General features: G+C 33.2%; 1 protein-coding gene across 4 annotated transcripts in view; it reads right to left on the reverse strand.

Annotated features, from left to right (window-relative positions):
- The window catches only part of LOC118195859 (uncharacterized), a 198175-nt gene extending 179951 nt beyond the window's left edge, over positions 1–18224 (reverse strand). For 2 of the 4 annotated variants that reach the window (XM_085809727.1, XM_085809726.1), the window contains exon 1: positions 18005–18224. The gene's annotated coding sequence lies outside the window, so the exon portion shown is untranslated. The remainder of the gene's footprint in view (positions 1–18004) is intronic. The other 2 variants (XM_085809724.1, XM_085809725.1) reach the window with 2 other exon arrangements.
- Between the last annotated feature and the right edge of the window lie 5590 nt (positions 18225–23814).

Genomic DNA, 23814 nt, shown 5'->3' on the forward strand with positions numbered 1-23814 from the left:
TCATTTTGGTTATGGGCCACCAGCTCCTGAGTTATTTTTAGTGCAGACTTTTGAAGTTTAAAGTTAATTTAGGACTTAAGAGATTGGGGGGGGGGGCGGTTTTTGTTAAAATTCAAATATGGCTACTGTTAGTGTCATGCATAACATTGCTAAACTTGATGCATGTAATTATTTTACATGGTCCAAAGATATGAAGTTTGTCTTAAATGAAAAAAATGCATGGCTTCTGGTCAAAGGTATTGAAAAATGTCCTGATTTGGATGATGTTAAGGGTATTACAAAATTATTGCCGACTATCAAAATAGAAGTCGATTGGCATTATTGTTAATTTATATGAATGTAAGCCCTGAATATAGAAATTTGGTATGTGAAATTGATGACCCGGTATTGGCATGGAATACGCTTGCCAAATATTTCCAGCCAGATTATCGGTCAAGACATATGTCTCTATTTTCAGAGTTCTTAAATTGCAAAATCAAGCCAAATGAAAGTATTAGTTTCTTTTCTTCTAGATTAAAACGCGTAACTGAACAGTTAGCTGATATTAATCAGGCTGTAAGAGACATATATATGTTTCCAGTTTCTTCGGTTCCTTCCAGATAAATTTGATCAAGTAGTTCAGAATATTTTGAGGTGGCCAGATGAAAAGTTCATTTTTAAAAATGTTGAACTTGAAATTCTAGCAGAGGAAATGCGTCTTAATTTAAGAGAGATAGATAGGGAAAACTCCAATAAGACTATAGAAGTTCAAAGTACTCACTGTGAACCCAAATTTAAGCAAATTAAAGGGCTCAAGTGTTATAAATGTGGCCGTCCAGGTCATATTCAAAAATACTATAGAATGAGAAGTAACTTTTCCAGATCACCCTCACCTGCTTCTTCTGTTTCCTCAGCTGTATCTAGTAGTAATAAAACATCTTCTAAGTGTAAGAATAAACCCAAGTTGAGTAAAAATAAAAATAATTCCCATGCACAGTCCCATTTTATAGCTCAAGCCAATGTTAACAATTTGGAAGAAAATGATGATAGTTGGATTTTTGATACGGCTGCATCTCATCATTTTTGTAAAAATCGAGAATTGTTTGATACTTTTTCTCCCGTGAAAAATGAGAATATGCTAGTAGCTATTGATGGGGTAACTTTTCCAATTCATGGGAAGGGTACTGTTAAAATGAAATTTGGGGATACGGTTATTTTGCTTAAAGATGTGTTATATTCACCTGAACTGAGACGAAATTTAATATCTGGACCTAGGGTGGATATCAATGGAGCAAGATTTTATGGTAAAAATGGGCAAATTAAAGTTACTGATGATGAGAATTCAACTTTGTACAAGGCTAAGTTGATAGGAAGTAACTATGATGTGTTCCCAAAAATAATCAAAAAGGGGGGCAAATCTGTAAAATTTGAGGCATCCACAGTTCAGCATCATAATAGTGAATTATGGCATGGTCGGTTTGGTCATATAAATTATGATACTATTGTCAGGACTAGTAAGAGACATTCAGTTCGAGGTCTTCCTGTGTTAAAGCACTCACCTAATTTGTTTTGTGAACATTGCCAAATCAATAAGCAAAGACGAATCTCCTATAGACCCTTAGAAGGTATTCAAGTAAAGAGACCGCTTGAAAGGGTTTTCTCTGATGTATGGGGACCTATTAACATTCCAGGTAGGAATGGTGAACGTTATTTCGTTTCCTTTATTGACGAATATTCTCGTTATGTGGTAGTATACCCCATTGTGGAGAAAAGTCAGGTGTTTGAAGTATTTGAAAGTCATATAGCACGTGCGGAAAAATCCTTGAACCTTAAGTTGAAATACTTTAGGACTGACAATGGGCGAGAATATGATAATGATCAATTCAGGTCATATTGTAATAAAAATGGTGTAAAGCACGAATTTACAGATGTCTATACTCCAGAACAGAATGGAGTTTGTGAGAGATTTAATCAGACAGCTCTAAATAATGTACGTGCAATCTTACACGATAGTGGAATGAGTTCCGAATTTTGGTCAGATGCAGTAATGTATTTTGCATATTCATTTAATAGAATCTGTCATAAGGGCCAAGACAGAACCCCATTCGAATTATACACTGAGCGGAAACCATCAGTACGTCATCTTAAGGCATTTGAAACAATTGCCTATGTGGGAATTCCAAAGGCTAAAAGAAATTCTAAACTTGATCCAAAGGCAACAAAGGGCCGATTGATTGGGTACAGTGTACGAACAAAAGGGTACAAGATTTGGTTGGAAAATGAGCAAAAGGTAGTAGAAACCCTAAATGCTACTTTTAAAGAGTCGATTGGAATGCAGAAAAGTGGCAGTGGAGCTGCACTGGGCACCCTTCCTTATTTGGAATCTGAAGAAAGGGTAGAGTTCCAATCTACTGACACTCCAGTTGGCTATTTTCCTGAAATAGAGGAAAGAACCGATACCAATGTACCTTCTTCTACAATTGGCACTGACACTCAATCTACATTGAGACATGTAACTTGGCTTCGTAAACCTGTTCCAAGGCCAGACGGCACTCATACGGATATGTATTATTTTGAGAGGGGGTCTAATCAAAGACTACGATCACCAAATGATGTAGAAAGGTATTGCACTGAACATAATATTCAGTATGATCCTACCTTGTTTGATTTCAAGGGAAGCAATACTTATAGTGGTGAAATCGACCCAACTGGTACTCCTTCAACGTCGTATACCCGAGGTAGCTGACTAGATGTTTCAATTCCAAACACTTATAACCAGGCAATGAAATCTGCAGAAAAGCTTAAATGGATAGAGGCAATGGAAGAGGAAATGGCCAACATGCGAAAGCATAAGGTATTGCATCTTGTTCCACTTCCTAAAGACAAGACTCCACTAGGTTGCAGGTGGATTTTCAACATTAAACGTGACGAATTTGGAAACATTGTTCGTTTTAAAGCTCGTTTAGTGGCTCAGGGTTATCGGCAAATTAAATACGATACCTATGATGAAACCTACTCTCCTGTAGTCAACTTTACAGTAATAAGGCTCTTTTTCTCCCTTTTAGTTGCACACCTTGGATGGGCAAATATACAATGTGACGTGAAAAGTGCCTATCTCTACGCTCCTTTATCAGAGGAAATTTACATGTCCCAACCTCAGGGTTTTGTGGAGCGAGATAAAGAAACTTTTGTGTGTCGCTTAGATAGAGCCTTGTATGGTTTGCATCAGAGTGGGCGATTATGGTACTACGAGCTGGATAGAACACTATGTAACCTAGGGTTTATCAAGTTTGAGTGGTGTAATTGTGTCTATCGTTTTAAAGATTTTGTCATTCTGTTGGTTTATGTTGATGATATAGTTGTGTTTGGGAAAAGTGAAGTTCAGGCCAAAAGGATATTAAAAGTCCTGAGTTCACATTTTGATTTGAAAATTTTAGGTAAAACAAGAAAGCTTCTGGGTGTGGAGTTTGAATATGAGAAAAATAGTGTTTTAATTCATCAGCAATTATATATAGAAGACATAGTTGATCGATTTAAGTCTTTTAAAATACAAATTACTTCCCTTCCAATAGTTAAAGGTGTGAAATACTCAAAGTCTCAAAGTCCCAGTACACAAGAAGAAACGACTGAAATGATGAATTATCCTTATAGAAATGTTTTGGGATGTCTCTCGTTTCTTTGCAATCGTACTCGTCCGGATATAGCTTATGCTGTTAATATATTTTCTCAGTTCCAAAGCAATCCTGGTAAGTTTCACTGGGAAGGATTACTTAAACTGTTAGGGTACGTTTCCAATACCAGACAGCACAAACTCAAACTGGTATGCAAGGAAGTGAAGCTCAATATATATTCAGATTCGGATTTTGCTTCAAGCAGGGATGATATGGTGTCTATTGGTGGACAAATAGCTTTGTTGGGAGAATCACCTGTATCTTGGCGTACATTTAAAGAAAGGGGAGTGAGTTTATCTACTATGGAGGCTGAATTTATCTCCATGACTGAATCAGCAAAAGAATTAGTTTGGTTTAAAAACATTTTGGATGTATGCATTCAGTTTAAGATTGCAAGTAACTATGTTTCGAGGCCAATATTGTTTGCTGATAATATGGCTGCTATATGTTTTACAAAATCACCCATTGAAAACTCAAGGACAAAACATATAGATGTGAAACTATTTTTCATTCGTGATCTATTGAACAGGGAAATTTTTGATTTAAAATATGTCCCAAGTAAAGATAATCTGGCTGATCCCATGACAAAACCGCTGACTAAGCATAACCTGGTAAGATTTTGTGGAACAATTTTCTTATGAAATTTGTTTTTGTGTGTATTTAAATTAAGAGTTTTGTTTATTTGAAACTAATATGTTATAAGTCATATTGTGATGGATATTAGGTAAATGTAAAAATTGCACAGTGTAGAATGTTGTATGAGTGACCAGGGCCCTGGGTAAATGTATTGAGCGTATGATCATATATATGACTTTGTATTGTTTTGTAACATGTTGGACTTTCTTGCTACGGTAAAAATTTTTTGAATAATGGGATAAGATTTTCCCAAAGAAAAATTTTCTTAAAAATTTCTGAATGAAATTGTGATATTTATTTATTCTTGTTTTGAATTTTGTAAAGATACTGGCATTCGGTTTTTATTTCAGGTCGGAGATGATGATGTGGGGGGGCATTTGTTGGAAAATATAGCTTATTTTTAAACCTTTTACTGCATCATCTCTCCTCCTTGAAATGTTTATTTAGGTTAGTCCTTATTTTAATATAATATAGTAGTTACTTCTACTTCTTTTCTTGCTGCCACTGTTTGCATTGAGAACGGACTGTTTCAATCTAATTGAGATGCAAAAACGAAACATGATTTACGTCATCTGAAAAGCCGATTCGTGCCGTTAGCTGATTGGTTGCCGTGAGATGACGTCATTCCTACTTCTGCTATAAGTATCTCGCCTCGCTCTGGCTCAACCCTTCTAGTTCCTGGTTTCCCGGCTGGTGAGTGAGCGGTTTCCAGCCCCTTCAAAGGATGCATGCAGTCCGGTGAAAGGATGCCTTGATTCCAACTTGCGAGATGATGGTTCCAGATTGAAGTTCTTCAGTTCCGGGGGCTATCCTGTGAGTGACTGCCGTGGGCGGCGTCCATTTTTCTTCATTGAGGGCGGAATTAAAAATACGTGAGCGGCGACGACTCCTTGTGCAAACGGAGTTAGGCCGGTTTTAAGTGTTTTCACATTTAAATTTTTCAGGTGTTTTCTTGACCATTGATTATGGACTAATTGAATGGGTAGCCAACTTTATTTTTAGGCTGCATAGTCACTATTTAGGACATTTTCATTTTTTTGTTTTTGTTTGTATAGAATGCCAGTGTTTTGGAGTACAGGTAAAAATATTTGATGAATGATGATTATGTTGTGTTTTTCCTAATACTCTAATATTGTTGACATTTATTTTTTGTGTTTTTATTTTATATTATATTGTTAATAAATTGGTTAAGTTCAAAATCTTTTATTGTCTTCAATGTCTGCACAACATAACTCAGGCAGCTTTCATTGCTACCACTGCTAAATGTTTAATTTCTTTAAACTTTAAACTTTGCTTTAGCATCAAAAGCCAATGTAATACGCAATGCCGAGGTTGTGCGCGGTGCCTAGTGTGTGCAATTCTAGGATGTTTTTTTAAGTGGAAATAGCTCAATGTGTAAATGGGCAGAGCCAATGTAGTGCACTATGACGAGGTTGTGCGCGGTGCTAGTTTGTGCAATTCTAGGATGTTTTTTTAAGTGAAAATAGATCGATGTGTACATGGGCAAAGCCAATGTAGTGCTCAATGCCGAGGTTGTGCGCGGTGCCTTGTTTGTGCAATTCTAGGATGTTTTTAAGTGAAAATAGATCGATGTATACATGGGCAAAGCCAATGTAGTGCGCAATGCTGAGGTTGTGCATGGTGCCTAGTTTGTGCAATTCTAGGATGTTTGTTTGTTAAAAATAGATCGATGTGTACATGGACAGAGCTGAGGTTGTGCGCGGTGCCTAGTTTGTGCAATTCTAGCATGTTTTTTTAAGTGAAAATAGATCGATGTGTACATGGGCAAAGCCAATGTAGTGCGAGGTGCCTAGTTTGTGCAATTCTAGAATGTTTTTTAAGTGAAAATAAATCGATGTGTACATGGGCAAAGCCAATATAGTGCACAATGCCGAGGTTGTGCACGGTGCCTAGTTTGTGCAATTCTAGGATGTTTTTTTAAGTGAAAATAGATCGATGTGTACATGGACAAAGCCAATGTAGTGCGCAATGCCGAGGTTGTGCACGGTGCCTAGTTTGGGCAATTCTAGGATTTTTTTTAAGTGAAAATAGATCGATGTGTACATGGGCAAAGCCAATGTAGTGCACAATGCCGAGGTTGTGCGCGGTGCCTAGTTTGTGCAATTCTAGGATATTTTTTAAGTGAAAATAGATCGATGTGTACATGGGCAGAGCCAATGCAGTGCGCAATGCCGAAGTTGTGCGCAATGCCAAAGTTGTACGCGGTGCCTAGTTTGTGCAATTCTAGGATGCTTCTTAAAGTGAAAATAGATCGATGTGTACATGGGCAAAGCCAATGTAGTGCGCAATGCTGAGGTTGTGCACGGTGCCTAGTTTATTCAATTCTAGGATGTTTTCTTAAGTAAAAAATAGATCGACGTTTACATGGCCAGAGCCAATGTAGTGCACAATGTCGAGGTTGTGCAATTCTCTGATATTCTTAAGGTGGAAATAGATAGATGTGTACACGGACACCAAGCTTTGATGTTTTTCGAGCGAATACAGATCGTTGTGTACAAAGGAAAACGAGAAAATGTGTGATGACGAGCCGTAATGTAACTTATTTTACATGCAATGTTTAACATATCGTTTGTGTATTTTAAATTTGTATTGTTGTTTTAATTGTGAATTATATTTAAGACATCATTTTTCATTTAAATTGTATTTTTAATTTTTTGTTTTTGATATGTTTATAATGCTTTCCGACTTACCATATATATCGATAGCACGACAATCTACTCAACAGTAGCAAAACTGTAAACTTTGACCCTATAAGTAACTTTTACCTCATTATTATAATACGTAGTGTTCGCAATCGTAATCGCACTTGATAATACGAGTTCTTTGATAATACAGTGTCTCACAAAAGTGATGGGACACTTGTGCTTTACAAAACGAAACTGTAATAAAATAAATTAAAAAACATGTTAAAATTTTTCGTGGGTGTGTTTCATACTTAAATTTAGTAACATTTATTACATAACATACATTTTCTCAAAATATTAATTTCATAAAAATACAATTGTTTAGAACGGAGCAAAAAATGGTTCACATAAGTGATGGAACACCATTAGATACTGCTACGTACTATGCAACAAAAATCGTCTCAAGTAAGTAATAAAATTATTTTTTGGGGTTTTTATTTTTACTCAAAAGCAACTGGCAATAATTTATAAAATCGTCTGCAGTATTTCTCTCCAGTTTGTTTTGGAATTTTTGTGTTTTTTATCTCTGTGCAGCCATGAATGCTAAATGAAAAGAAATTTTACCTGAAATTCGAAAATTAGTTATTAATTTGCATACTGAACGTGGAAAATCCATTAGAGAAACTGCTGAAACAGTTAACCTGAGTCATTCAACAGTTTTTGATATAATTAAACGATATAAAAAGAATCATGTGATTCAGAATAAAAGAAGACCTGGCCGACCATCAAAGTTGTCTAATGGAATAAAGTGAATTATCGTTCGAAATATTAAAAAAAAATCCAAGAATGAGTACTCCTAAAGTTGCTGCTGATTTACAAGCATTATATGGAGTAATTGTTAATCCTGAGACTATTGGAAGAGTAATTCGATCTGCTGGATATCACGGTAGAGCAGCCAGGAAAAAATTCTTCGTGAGTGAAAAGAATAGAAACCTCAGACTGGCTTTTGCAAAATCCAACATAAATAAGAATTCTGATTACTGGAATGAAGTTATAATTGCTGATGAGAGTAAATTTAATATATTTGGTTCTGACGGTAGAATCTTGGCGTGGAGAAAACCCAGGGAAGAATTTCGAAAACAGATTTTGGTGCCAATAGTAAAACATGGTGGAGGAGGAGTTATGGTATGGGGGTGTATGTCGTCCGCTGGAGTTGGTAATCTTGTTTTTATTGACAGTATAATGGATCAGTAGAAGTATATTGACATTTTAAATCAAAATTTAAAATCTTCAGCACAAAAATTGAACCTTCATAACAATTTTAAATTCTACCAGGACAATGACCTCAAGAACACTGCTTTGAACGTTAAGACTCTGGCTGCGGTATAACTGTCCTGAAATAATAAAAACAACACCACAATCTCCAGACTTAAATCCCATAGAGAATATTTGGCAAGAATTGGAATCAAGAATTCGCAAACACACCATTTCTTCAAAACAATAATTAAAATTGCTGCTTCAATAAGAATGGGGTAAAATCACTCCAGAAATCGCAAACAAATTAGTCGAATCCATCCCAAGAAGATTAAATAATGTTTTAAAAGTGAAAGGAAATCCAACAAAATATTAAAACCTTTTAAAAAGTAAAATTTCTGGATAAATATTTGATGGAAAAGTAAGTGTCCCATCACTTATGTGAGCCATTTTTTGCTCCGTTCTAAACAATTGTATTTTTATTAAATTAATATTTTAAGAAAATGTATGTTATATAATAATTGTTACTAAATTTAAGTACGAAACACACCCACAAAAAATTTTTACATATTTTTTTTAATTTATTTTACTACAGTTTCCTTTTGTAAAGCACAAGTGTCCCATCACTTTTGTGAGACACTGTATGTGTGTGTGTATGTGAAGCATTGCTTAGTGTTCCTAATTTGTAGTATTTATTTTCTTATAATATTTTCTTTCATTGTGAGAAATTAAATTTTTTATTTATTTATGCGTAGAATTCTAGTATGCCTCCTACAGAGAATATAATGTGATTTAGGAATTTAAGAACCTGTTTTTCATTAATGTGAAGTTCAAAATTTTTAGAAAATAATGAAAATTGTCTACTTACTGGTATATAAGGGATTATGCTGTTTCGTAGCAAAACGTTAATTTGTAAATATGATAAAATTGATATGTTCCAGAGTATTAATTAAAAAAAAAACTTTTTTTTATTTGTATAAATGCTAAAGCTTAAAAATCTTTGAAAATACTGAAGCTGTATGAAATACAAGTATGAGAGACTGCGACGTTCTTTATCGTTGTAATAACTGGTAGAATTCGCTTACTGTATCATGATAATTTTAAATATAAACAATTTATTATACTTATTTTCAGTTATGCCTAAGCTCAGAAATGTAAATTTAAAGAATTTGATGTTAATTTACAATAATAAACAATTCATTATTTTTTTTTTAAAGAGAAAATAGAAATTACGTGTAGCATGGAGAATACATTGTGACGTTACAAGCTTATTCCCGCCCGTTTGTGGTCGTCACACAGCTCCGCCTTCTCAACTTTGTTGACGCAGCCTATTCAATGCTTTTACCAAATTATTTATTAAAGGTGAAATAGCTAAAGGTTTCCGGTATTGTTTTTAAAATTACATCCTTTTAACCTTAATCATTTTTATTAATCTTTTCTTAATATTTATTTCTCTTAAAATCGTATATAATAGTCACAAACTTATTTCTATTATCCACAATTTCTGGTGAAATCAAGATAGCTGGCATTTTTTGAAACACGGAGTTTTGTCGAAAATCTGGATGGCAACCATTTTTCAAAACAACATATTTCATGTGCTTTGGCACCAAATTTTGAAGGTTGGCTATACTTAAGCTGTTCCTTAATTTTTAATGTAAAAAGAATGTATTTCTTTTGGTATTTATAATTTTTATGGGTTAAATTTGGGCTAATCTTTGGAATATGGTAACAGGTAGTTTGGCAACATTTTGGTAAGGCGATAAAGGTTACTACCTAGGACTTTAGCACTGTACATGGATAAAGTCAAGAGTGTGCGCAAAGCCATTTTTATGCAATTCTAGGATGTTTTTTTAAGTGAAAATAGGTTGACGTGTACATGGATACTGTGTATTTGCAATTCTTAAAAACACGGCAAGCAGTTTACGATTCTACACTTTCTCCAAATTTTGCACCTAATCTTCGTCATGATTAAGCACCTTTGTTCCATAAAAGTTCTAGCATAAGCGTAATTCAGCTAGCAGATTGTTGGAAAAGGCTGATCTTTGGAATATGGTAACTGGTAGTTTGGCAACATTTTGGAGGCGATAAAGGTTACTACCTAGGACTTTGGTAATAATGTGAGAAATACTCAGTTCCGATTATGCATTATTTTGTGTGAGGGAAATGAGAGATCATGAGATATGTCATGCGACATTAATGGACGAATTACAATTCTTTAATCGGAAAAAGGGGGAATTTAAAAAACTGTAGTACTATATTATTTTGTATTAAGCTTCATTGTGTGTTGTGTGAAATAGTGGAAGTGTGCGTGCCATGTAATGAAGATTCTGAAGATTAGGTAAGTTAGTATTTTTAATCATTTGAGGATATTATTTTTATGCAATGTTCTAAATGTAAGGAGCAAATAAATTAATATGATATTATTGGAAAATTGTTATTAGCAATGATTTAGTTTAAAGTAATTAGGGTACAACTCTGATATACACCCTAATTTCACCAAATGTGGCGATATGTGTTCTGCGCTGGTTTTTGGCACGACTGCATGTTCTATGGCAACCCTGTTGACGTTAAACAATCTTTAGCTGGAGCTCGTTGATTCGCGTCTGTGTCCGAGAAGATGGGAGGGAAAGATAAAGAAGTTCTTGAATTGAAGTTCAGCAAAAGGAAATATCATTGTGGCCATCCTGTTGAGGGGTAGTGGGTATTTGGAGGTGTGGAAGGAGGGTTTGGGAGATTATTTTTAATGCCTGTGCATGATAGAAGTAGGGATTTGTGATTTTATTTATTTGTGAACCATAGTATGAATTTTCTGGAGTGTGTCTGGCTGTCATGTAAATACGATAGTGATTACGTGGCGGCATGGTAAAGACGGTACGAAATTGGCATTTCTGCTGCTCGAAAAAGCATTAATTCATAGTAAGTGCATTTTATTTTATTCTTGTTCTTATTTTGTAGAATGTTATGTTCATTGGTTATTTAGTATGAATTTCTGTCGCTGTTGTTTTTGAAACAAAATGCTGTGTACATAGTATTATTTGAAATTTATTGTTATTATGTTATTTTACTAAAGTGAGGTGTGCGTAGATCGTAGATTCGTTCCTTGCCTAAATTGTGCAATTCGTAGATTTTTTTTTTTTAAGTTTAAACAGGATGCTGTGTACACAGTATTCTTTGAAATTTATTGTTATGTTAATTTATTAAAGCGAGGTGTGCGTAGTTCGTAGAATCGTTCCTTGCCTAAATTGTGCAATTCGTAGGTGTTTTTTTAAGTTTAAACAGGATGCTGTGTACATGGTATTCTTTGAAATTTATTGTTGTTATGCTAATTTATTAAAGCGAGGTGTGCGTAGTTTGTAAATTCGTTCGTTACCTACATTGTGCCACTCGTAGACTTTTTTTAAGTTAAAACATGTCGCTGTGTGCATGGATTCTTGTCAATATTTTTGGTTAGAAAATTTACGTTTCTACTATCTAAATTTTTTGTTTTTGTTTCGGATTTTTACCTTAAATCGTGTGTTCAAAACGTAGTTTTTGCATGTGCGAAAACCACGCTTTTGGAGACATTTTAGGCTTAAAGTTCAAAATATAGACAAAAAATTTAGATAGTAACATGGCAGCGTGAAGTTTCTCGCCAAAAATGTTTGGCGAGAAATTTGGCGACTTGAGGGCGCATATCAGAGTAGTTCCGTAATTAGGATTGTAATCTAATTTTTATTAATTTAATGTATGTGCTTATTTATATTTTAAGTAGTGTTTTTTTAATTATATTTTAATTTAATGATCGTGATTTTGCGAGTTATATGTTTGTGGTATTTTGGAATACGTCCGAGTAGAATATGTTGAGTATTTTCATGCATTTTCGTGAAATTTTTCTAATTTATGAGAAAAAAAGCAGTGTACATGGATATAGTGAAGAGTGTGCGCAATGCCATTTTTGTGCAATTCTGGGATGTTTTTTTTAAGTAAAAATAATTAGACGTGTACATGATTTAGTGACATTTTAATTAAATGATAGTTATTTTGTGAATTTTTGGTTTGTAGGAATTTGGTATACATTTCAGTTGAAGTAAACGTGCATGGAAGTAATTTAAATATTTGACACTAAGTATTTGTAACCATTTGTAATGTTTGCGGTATGAATTCGTTGGTGACGTTTATAATGTAATAGATAATTTAGAGGTAAAAGTTTTTGGATATTTTATTTATTTTATACGTGGAAATGTTCATATTTGGAAAGGGTATATACTTTTTCGCGATCAGGTAATTTCATATATGTGCTCTTTACCGAGTTTAAAGATTCACAGAATTTTTTTGCATTTTCGTGCAAATTTTTGTAATTTATGAGAAAATAGCAGTGTAGATGGATAAAGTTAACAGTGTGTGCAATGCCATTTTTGTGCAATTCTGTTATTTTTTTTAAGTAAAAATAAGTCGACATGTAAATGGTTTATGTGTATGTGCTATTCTGAAAAACGCGCAAGGAGTTTGGGATTGTGCACTTTTTCCCAATTTTGCAGTTAATATTTGTCATGATTAAGCAGTTTTGTTACATACAATTTCTAGCATAAGTGTAATTCAGCTAGTAGATTGTTGGAAAAAGTGTTCAGTAAATAAAAATTAAAGAAACATGTCTTGGCTAATCTTTAGAATATGGTAACAGGTAGTTTGGCCCCATTTTGGTAAGGCGATAAAGGTTACTAGCTAGGACTTTAGCAATAATCTGAGATTTACACAGTTTGAATCACAGATTATTTTGTCTCAGAGAAATTAGAGATCATGAGACATATCATGTGACATTTTCCGGAAAATTCCGACCGTGATTTTAGCTAATAAGCACTTAAAAACAATTTCGCTGCTAAAGTGCAGAATCGCCAACTTATTTGTTTGGCTCTTTTTACAAGAGTAAGTAGAATCGGATTTTTGTCAATTTTCTTTGACCTTTTAAGTGAAAATAGGTCGATGTGTACATAGATAAAGTCAAGAGTGTGCGCAATGCCATTTTTGTGCAATTCTGGGATTTTTTTAAAGTGAAAATAGGTTGACGTGTACATGGATACCATGTACTTGCAATTCTTAAAAATGCGGCAAGCAGTTTTCGATTCTGCACTCTGTCCCAATTTCGCACTTAATCTTCGTCATGATTAAGCATTTTTGTTCCATAAAAGTTCTAGTATAAGCGTAATTTGGGTAGCAGATTGTTGGAAAAAACATTGAGTTAAAAAAAAAAAAAAAAAAAAAAATATGCTTTTACTTTGTGAAAACAAAATGGCGTCCAAAACAAAACTAGCAGGTTGCTGTAACAGGGTTGGGCGCCAAATTTTCGAAAAAAAATGGCCAAGTTACCATACTGTAAAGATTCACCCATGTCTTTACTTCGTGAAGACAAAATCGCGGCGAAAAAAAAAATTAGACGGTTGCTGTAGCGGAGTTGGTCACCAAATTTTCGCCAAGTTACCATAATTCAAAGATTAACCGAAAAAAATGCCTTTACTTCGTGAAAACAGAATGGTGTCTAAACAAAAACCAGCAGGTTGCTGTAGCAGGGTTCGTAGCCAAAAAATTGCCGAGTTACCATAATCCAAAGATTAACCAATTATTTGTTTTTATTATTTATTTTCTTACCTTTAGATTCAAGATGACTTCTCAGAAAAAATTCAATATGGCATATGAATGTGACAGAGAAATAGTACTACGTATGCTGATGGAAGAATATGAATTAGGTGACGAGTTTGATGATTATAGTGATGCAGAAGAAGATAGAGTGGGAACAAGAGATGAAAACACAGATATTGAGCAAGAAAAACTCCAATGATAGTGAGTAATGATTTTATTTCCGATAATTATTTCCAAGGCCGGAATAAATTAACAAAATCAAAAGTTTGCCCACCTAAAAATAAAAAATATACGCACTCAGCAACACAATAGTCAGATAGTCACATAATAGACAGTCACTCATTTACAAGGGGTGAAAGGTGTCGCAAAAAATGCTCGAAAGCCGGAGCAATGTTGCGCATAATTTTTTGACAATGGCATGCTATCTAATATAGTTCAAAAATGAAAAGATTCCCACAGTACAGGAAAATTATTCTCAGGAAAGGGATGCCCATTTGACCGACATAATTGAAATAAAAGCGCTTCTAGGCATATTACACATTTGTGCTTCTAGAAAGAACAATCATGCAATTACCAAGGAGATATGGTCCTCTGATAAAATGGGTGTTGAGTTATGCCATCTAATAATGTCTGAAAAACGATTTAGGTTCCTTTCATATTGTTTGAGGTTCGACAATAGCGATCTTTTGCTTCAAAATAATCTTACTTTGGTTGGGACTATGAGAAAGAATAAGAGTGAAATTCCTCCAGAGTTTACACATACAACGAATCGGGAAGTAGGAACATCATTGTTTGGGTTTCAGAAAGACTCTAATGTCTTATGTAACTAAGGAAAACAAGGTGGTTCTGATTCTCTCCTCTATGCATCATGATGATGTAATTGATGAATCATGTGAAAAAAACAAGCCCAAATGATAACCTTTTATAACGCAACTAAATCAGGAGTTGATACTGTTGACCAGTTGTGTAGCACTTACAATGTCGCCAGGAAACCTCAAGCAGGATATTCAGAGCATTTTTCCAGATGAGGGTACAGTTCAACTTACAATAGAGGCTTGAACTACTTAAAAGGAAGAGATGTCATGAATGTGGCCGTTTCAAGAACAGGTACACAAAGTACAAATACCACAGTTGTAAACATTTTTATGTTTAGAAAACGCTCAGCAAATATACGTTGATTGTTAGTTTGGTTGGATCTTTACATTATGGTAACTTGGCGTTTTTGGGGCGAAAATTTGCCGACCAACTCTCCTACAGCAATCCTCTATTTTTTTTTTTCCCCCACCGCCATTTTGTCTTCACGAAGTAAAGACATGTTTCTTTTCTTTTTATCTACTGAACACTTCTTCCAACAATCTACTAGCCGAATTACACTTATGCTAGAAATTTTATCTAACAAAACTGCTTAATCATGACAAATATTCACTGCAAAATTGGGAAAAAGTGCACAATACCATACTCCTTAAGCGTTTTTCAAAATAACACATACACATAAACCATGTACACGCCGACTTATTTTTACTTAAAAAAACATCACAGAATTACACAAAAATCGCATTGCGCACACTCTTCACTATATCCATGTACACTGCTTTTTTTTCATAAATTAGAAAAATTTCACGAAAATACACGACAATTTTCTGAATCTTTAAACCCGGTAAAAAGAACATATATGAAATTACCTGATCGCGAAAAAGTTTATACCCTTTCCAAATATGAACATTTCCACATATAAAATAAATAAAATATCCAAAAACTTTTACCTCTAAATCATCTATTATATTATAAACATCACCAACGAATTCATACCACAAGCATTACAAATACTTAGTGTCAAATATTTAAATTATTTCCATGCACGTTTACTTCAACTTAAACGTATACCAAATTCCTACAAACATAAAATTCACTAAATAACTATCATTTAATTAAAATATCACTAAACCATGTACACGTCGACTTATTTTTACTTAAAAAAAATCCCAGAATTGCACAAAAATGGCATTGCGCACACTCTTCACTATATCCATGTACACTGCTTTTTTCTCATAAATTAGAAAAATTTCACGAAAATGCATAACAATTTTCTGAATCTTTAAATCCGGTAAAAAGAACATACATGAAATTACTTGATCGCGAAAAAGTACATACCCTTTCCAAATATGAACATTTCCACATATAAAATAAATAAAATATCCAAAAACTTTTACCTCTAAATCATCTATTATATTACAAACATCACTAATTAATTCATACCTTTACTTCATTACAAATGGTTACAAATACTTCGTGTCAAATATTTAAATTATTTCCATGCACGTTTACGCAAATTACTTTACTTCCACCTTACATTTAGAACAATGAATAAAAATAATATCCTCAAATAATTAAAAATACTAACTTACCTATTCTTCTTCAGAATCTTGATTACGTGCCCGATAAACTTTTCTTATTTCTGTTTCAGGATCTTTAAAATCATACTTATAGTTCACACCAAGGTACCAAGTAAAATAAATAACTTAATAAAACATCTTTACTTCTATCTCGCACAACCTTAAAGAAACACTTATTACTACACCTTTCAATCCCACTAAATACCCATTTCAAATTCACTTTAGTTAGGGCCATGGGATCCAAAAATTACCGAACACTGTTTCACACATCACAGAATAAAGGCGGTACTATTCGGTTTCGAGGACCGTACAAAATCGCCAAACTATTGTTGATGCTAGTGCTGCCAAAAGTAATTGCGGCAACCCTAATGCCGCAAGAGAGGAAGTATAATAGTAAATATCTATTTAAATATCGATGTTTTAATTTAGATGAAAGGTTAATTTCATATAATATTTCGCTACCGAGTTATCACTAAAGCATAATGTCATCTCGTTGGTTGTTCAAACATAATTTTCTATAATGAATGGCGCCTTTTCTTTAAAAACATTTTCGGTAAAGTGCAGAATCGCCCGCTTATTTCTTTGCCGCTTTTTACAAGGGTAAAAATAATTGGAATTTTGCCAATTTTCTTTTGCTTTTTAAGTGACAATAGGTCGATGTGTACATAGATAAAGTCAAGGGTGTGCGCCGTGTCATTTTTGTGCAATTCTGAGATTTTTTTTAAGTGAAAATAAGTCGATGTGTACATGGATACCGAGTATGTGCAATTCTTAAAAACGCGTCAAGCAGTGGGTGATTCTGCACTTTACCCAAAATTCTATCGCAGACTTTTCATCATAGGCAATTCCTAAATTGTTAAATCCATAGGATATCAAAAAAGGAATTAAAAATTAAACTAGTATTTCAATGGCGTTTTAAGAAGTATAGAACCATTTAAACTTACGCAATCTGAAATCAGCTCGTACGCTAGATTTGGTGCGCTGTTAAATGGGCGCGTTTGCTAGATTTGGCGCCTTCGCGCATATATTATCGCTGCAATTTTTTTACGGCCCTCGAAACCGAATAGTACTATAAAGGCGAATACAAAATTTCCAGATTTCCCCCCTTTTCCGATTAAAGAACCGTAATTCGTTCATTAATATCACATGACCTCTCATTTCCCTCACACAAAATAATGTGTAATCGGAACTCAGTACTCCTCACATTATTACCAAAGTCCCAGGTAGTAACCTTTATCGCCTCCAAAATGTCACCAAACTACCAGTTACCATTGCAACTAACTAAATGAGACAATTTTACTTGCATTTGAGTTAAGTTGAATAAAATTAAGTCTCACTGTAAATTGAAGTTTTGTTATTTTTGTTTGTAATAGGATACCACAAATATATGTATGTTATTTCAATAATCCCTTTGCATTCATAAATTTCAGTTGAATAACCTAAATATATATTAGTACAGCAAAAATATGCCTGGCGCGCGACCTTTAACATAACAATATGCCACGCGAGCACTGCACGGTTAAAACTTATACGTGGATTTGGGGCTATTAATAACCCATTTTAACACCATCCAGCAAAAACTACATAACTGCATTAAACTAATGTAATTGAATGGCAGTTCGAAATTATTACTACAGCTAAATTAATGACAACAATGTCTTTAGCTTTGCACGAAACGTCTAAGTCAAATACCAATATTTTATGAGATAGATATATGCAAAAAAAGAAAAAAACAATACTACTATTAACAATATTTTTTAGTATGTCCTAAGACTCGCACTATTCAGCAGATTTCAAAGGATTATCAACTTACCAATATATTGAAGAAAATCTCAGTGTATAAATTTGTATAATTAGAAAACTGTTTCAGTGATTAATGCAGGAAATCGTTTGTGAGAATTAAATATAAGGTTACAATATTCATTCTATAACTTCGAAAAGCTTTACATGCAACTTTCGGAATAGCTTGTCTACACCAAAGCTGTATGTAAGTAAAGCGTCGGCACTCCCATACTATAACCTGACGCCAAATTGCAGCGCCAATTCATTGCAGTGGTGGCGACGTAAACTAAATCTCTCCCCCTCCTCCTCTCACCTGCAGAGACGCCATGGAGGTAAGAAAGGGAGGAGGGGCCATTCCGCGCTAGAAGTGAAGCACTGCTTTGAAGCTTGGGTCACCAGACGGGGTGTTCTTTGTTTACATTCAGAAGCTCGCTTGACAAGATTCTGATAGTATTTCGACACACGACAGTTCCATAGAAATCGAAAAAGGGACACTCTCGCATGAAAGAAACATTCATAGTGTAATGGATAATAGCAATTTGTATAGTTTACTGACATTTACGCAAAAATCACATCTTGGTTATTTTTCGATAACTAACAACAGCAATTTTGATTATGAATTTGTTTTATAAAATTCTAAGCTGTTGCACTACAAAAATATAGATTTTAAGAAAATTGCTAAAAGAGATCTGCCAAAATTTATTTTCTAGATGATTTGAAAAGTTTGAAACTTGATGGCTAAATGTAAATATAAAATTATGTATGTTAAAATATTTGTAATTAGGCACATAGGTCAGATTAAGTTTTTATTAAATAGAGTAACGCATGCAAGGGCTATCTGCCTAAAGAGAGAGATGCCATCGTGGAGGAATTTTGAAGAAAAACTGACCTTTGAGTGGGTATTAAAAATAATACTTATAATTTTCATTCAAATTATATTCATATATATTTTTTATGTAAAACTTTCGGGTGTATGCTAAATTAGTGTAAATTACTTTACACGAAAAATATAGTGAATGCACATAAATTAAAGATTTGCACATGCCGGAAATGATAAATAGGAAATATGTATGGGTATTTATGCATGTGCTTGCAAAAAGCATGTATCTGCCTTTGACAAAATACTTAAATATTCATTAAATTATTTATAAATGTATTTGAAATGAAGAATTTATTCACTTATAAACAACTGTGAAAGTACTGTGAAGAAATCTAATGATTAAATGTATCTAATTTATAATGATTATAAATGTTATCTAAATATATCTAAATACCTTAATATTGAATTGTAAACATAAATTGAAATCCTGTTGACAAATACGTTATAAAACTATTTAAGCAAGAATTGTTCGTATTGGAAAGCAATCTGTTAAAAGGTATTGTAAAGCAAATGCTATGAGATGCGCACTTAAGAACGTAATAAAGAGTTTTGGAATATGTATTGTTGAAATGAAGGGTAAAAAAAAATCTGATAAGTATAATTAAAAGAATTATTCCCTTTACATTTTATAATAACTCAGTTACAAATTTTAAATAATATTTTAAAAAAAAAACTTATTTTATTCCCTTTCAGAAATGTTCAGAGAAAGTCAAATATTATTTTCCTAATAATTCTCTAATTTAAAATGAACCGAATAGAGCATTAATTATAAATTGACTTACATTTTTTGATTTAAAAGAAGCCAAAAAATCATGTCATATTTAAGAAAGTATTTTAGGAAGAAGCTCTATAACTAGAAAAGAAATAATGCATAATTTTAATATTAATAATACAATAAACTTTGATCTTAATTTTTGTACCTTAACCGAATTACCTTAATTTTTTTTCTAATGTAATTAACGAAAACTTGTGAAAATATTTCATTCAAATTAAACCATTCTGAGAAAACTGTCCTGTTAAAAGTATAGCATTTAATTCCGTTCAGAATGAAATGTTGTTTAAAAATATGTTGTTTTCACATACTTAGGACTCTGAAGTGTTGTAGAAAAAGAAAATATATACATTTATATGTATATTTGCGACGTAATTACAAAATATTTACACCCGAACGCGTCAAATCCCATAGAACTCAATGGTAAATGACCCAATATTTTGGTCACCACGTAGGGATCGCCGGTGCTTCAGAGCAGGGTACGGAGAAACTTGTTTAGGGCGACTCCTTCTTACTTCCTACCTCCATGAGAGACGCATGGAGTCTCTCATGGAGGTAGAAAGCAAGATGGAGGGTCCCTAACGCATGTTCCTAAAACGTACTCGCCGTACCCTCTGCTGTGACAATGCTGAATCACTATTGGCTGACCGACTTGCTACGTAAAAAATGACACTTGTTTGGTCACGTGACAAGCCGATTGCATGGATTCTGAAGTGTTGTGAAAGTGTAATTTGTAGTTTGCTGTATAAGACGTAATAAATTTTGTATGCATATACAATTCTGAATTAATAATAAACCACTAAAAGGTACAGCTGGTAAAGAATATATATAGAACACAAACCTCTTCAGACATAACGCTTGAAGTATTTTATTTGGACGGCATAAGATATGTTTACTAGGAAGACAAATTTCGGCAAACAAAATATATAATTATGCAAAAGAAATTTCGTTACCGAAGCATAAAAGTATCTATTATTGTACTTTAGATTTTCAAATATCAGAGGTTGTGATATAATGTAAGAGAATTATGATTTAACATTAGAGATTAAATTTTGAGGGAGTTGGAGCTTGGCATGAAGGGATTTTTTATTTATTTTATAATAAATCAAGATTGGTTCTGTATTTTTAAAAATTTTTGGCAGAAGAACAGTTTAATCTTTTAATATTTCATTGGTATGTTAATATTTCTGGAACTAAAATTAAAAAATGGAGGGCTGTTAACCCTCTGAGCGTTATGACCGGGTTTAGGCGGTCAAGACGGCCTACCTCGAAAGCGTTACGGACGCTTCTAGGCGGTCACTGGAAAAGCGTTCGAAAGCGTTACTGACGGTTCTAGGCGGTCAGTGGTGAAGACCTCGAAAGCGTTATGACCGCCTTAAAGCGGCCGTGCAGATGTCTCCTGCCCCCCTTATTTCTGGAACCCTGGAGATCTCTAAATGACAGATCTCAGTAGGAGGGAAAGAGGGTTGCTCTTTTTCGTTTTAGACCGATATGTTTAATCGCCAAGAAAACGCTTGAGCATGTAGTGGTTTATAAACAACAAACGAACGTGGACATTCTTCGCGAAATAAAAAAGTAGCATGTAAGCATGTTTTTTCAATACTCTCTTTAAACAGATAACATTTTCATAAAATATCCTTTAGTTTTTAAATTGAATGTTCAGAAATATGCGAAATGCTCGTGAATTCAATTAAAAAATAGCATTAGGAAATATTTAAACAAATTTACTTATGGATATATAGATACATAATTAGAACCGACAAGTTATAAGTTTTAATTATTCGAGCGAAACGAATAGCGCATTTAATTACTGCATTTAATTTAATACTGCATTTAATATGAATTATATATAATTACATGTAAAGAATAACATAATTAAGCAATAAGTCAAATAAAAATTAGCCACCAACAGTAATTTATAATAAGCGTATTTTGAACGGGTTTATGAAGCATAATCTAATTTGATAGTAAAAATAATAATGGCGAATTATCTATTCATTTTGGAACAATATTCGTGGCTTATACTGGTTTGATGAATTTCTGTTCAAATTCATTTCAAATATTCCATTATTTGAAATGAATTTGTACATTGATTTCAATGCGATTTTTATTAGAAAAAAATTCAATGAGTTTGATTTTCTTACATAATTGTAATTACATTGTTCAACGCAAAATAACTACAAGCAGAAAGGCAAGGGTGTGTTAAAATTTCTGTATTTTGCTATATAAATTATTAAAATAACCAACCTACAGCCTAACAACTGAATGTCCGAAATATAACCCGCAACTTTTCTAAAAGTAACAAATTTCAGTTAAAAAAAGCCGCAGTAAATAAATAAAACGAAATACTATTAAGAAAAGAAGCACGAAAATTTATTTTTTTTATATTTACTTACTTTATTTTTAGTTCAAAGGGGCAATTTGCCCTGAAGGACTTTTAATTTCGCTTTGGCATTTTTCATTGAAAACTATAAACGGCGAATCACTTTTCAAATTGTTGCCGCTAAATATTATCGCTCTGTATTATACTTAAAAAAATTAAATATTGAAGAATCTGCAAGAATGTACGCATGTTTCTCGCATTGTGATAAAACAACGGTACTTAGAGCTATCAAAATTTAAATAACGTAATCTTCCATACAACATGGGCATGTGGAAGCCCTAATTTGAATTTGAAATTTGTATTATTATCGATTTCATATTTTGTAACACTTCAACGAATTTTTGATTAAAAAACTAAACGATTTCAAAGCGAGTAATGTCAACACCGTACGAAAAAAATCCCATTTTTATCTCCAGCGCGAGAGACTCTAAGATACGCTCATTTTAAAATAATTTTGAGATATTGCTGTTGAACTGAACTTTATGGTTTGAGTACGTAGAACATGATATTTAATCAGGTAACACACAAAACGTTAAAAACGCTCCTTTGGATGTAGTTTAAAATCTGAAACCTTTCATATTTTTATTTATTAGTCCAAAGGGGCGCATTAGTATTTAAAACAATAGTTCTTGAGAGACTATTGTTTTAAATACTAATACTGTTCTTGTTTTTGCGATTTTGCGTTGAATCACTATAAACGGCGAAACACTTTTCAGACTGTTGCCACCAAATGTTAGAGTGCCGCATTACATTTGAAGTAATTAAATAATGAAAATCTGCGTAAATGTGTGTATATTTCTCGCATTGTGATAAAAAAAAAAGGTTTGAAAAAAGGCCATCCAAGTTTGAATGACGTAATCCTCCTACGAATATGGGCATGTGGAAGATCAAATTTGAAATTTGGAATTTGTTTTATTATCTATTTCATATTTTGTGAAACTTTAACGAATTTTTGAGTAACAAACTCAACGATTTCAAAGCAAGCAATAGCAACACTCTACGGGGGTGGAAACCTTTTTATCTCCAGCGCGCGGAATTGTGTACCGGAAATTCTAAACATATGCTCATTTTAAAATTAATTATCGACATTCCTATTGAACTGAATTTTATGGTGTAAGTGCAAAGAACATGATATTTAATAAATAAAGGTACCATACAAAACGTTAAAGAAATGTCCTTTTGGACGTAATTTAAAATCTGAAACCTGTCAGATTTTTAAAAAAAATTTTATTGTTTTTTGAATGTGTGTTGTTGACGAATGACGCAGTAGTCGTGTATAATCTGAATATATAATAATTATTTGTGCTATTTTTTATTTGAAATGCATAGAATTCTCTAAAATAGTAGCATTCTTAGATTGAATATTGTCTAAGCAGGTGCAATGATGTTTTAACTTCATTACCATATCAAATATAGTTTCTTTTTAATTTAAAAACTTCGTCAGCGGTCCGAAGCACCTTTTTGAATTATAGGATGAGTTTTAATAAAATTTGTAGTAGTCCGAATTTTTATAAGTATTCAGAATTACTGAAATAAAAAAAGCTAAACTTTTTAGAATTTCTTTATCAAAGTATTACATCTTAGGCCAGCAAGACCTGATTAGTAAAATCTGGGAAAGGATCTACGATTGTCTAGTAAGAAGTAAAAAAAAAAAAAAAATACTTTAGGTCTAAGCAGTAAAAAAAAGCTTGTCCCTCTATCGAAAATTGTCACGTATGTTAGAAAAGATTTTGCAAAACATTAATATTTTAGCTCAAACATGATTTTTTTTTTTAATTTAGTCTCTTGTTTTGGAGATGGTGTTCA

This window comes from Stegodyphus dumicola, chromosome X2, assembly GCF_044657685.1.
Source record: "Stegodyphus dumicola isolate Sdum_Otavi_A_Nest chromosome X2, ASM4465768v1".
Lineage (NCBI taxonomy): Eukaryota > Metazoa > Arthropoda > Arachnida > Araneae > Eresidae > Stegodyphus > Stegodyphus dumicola.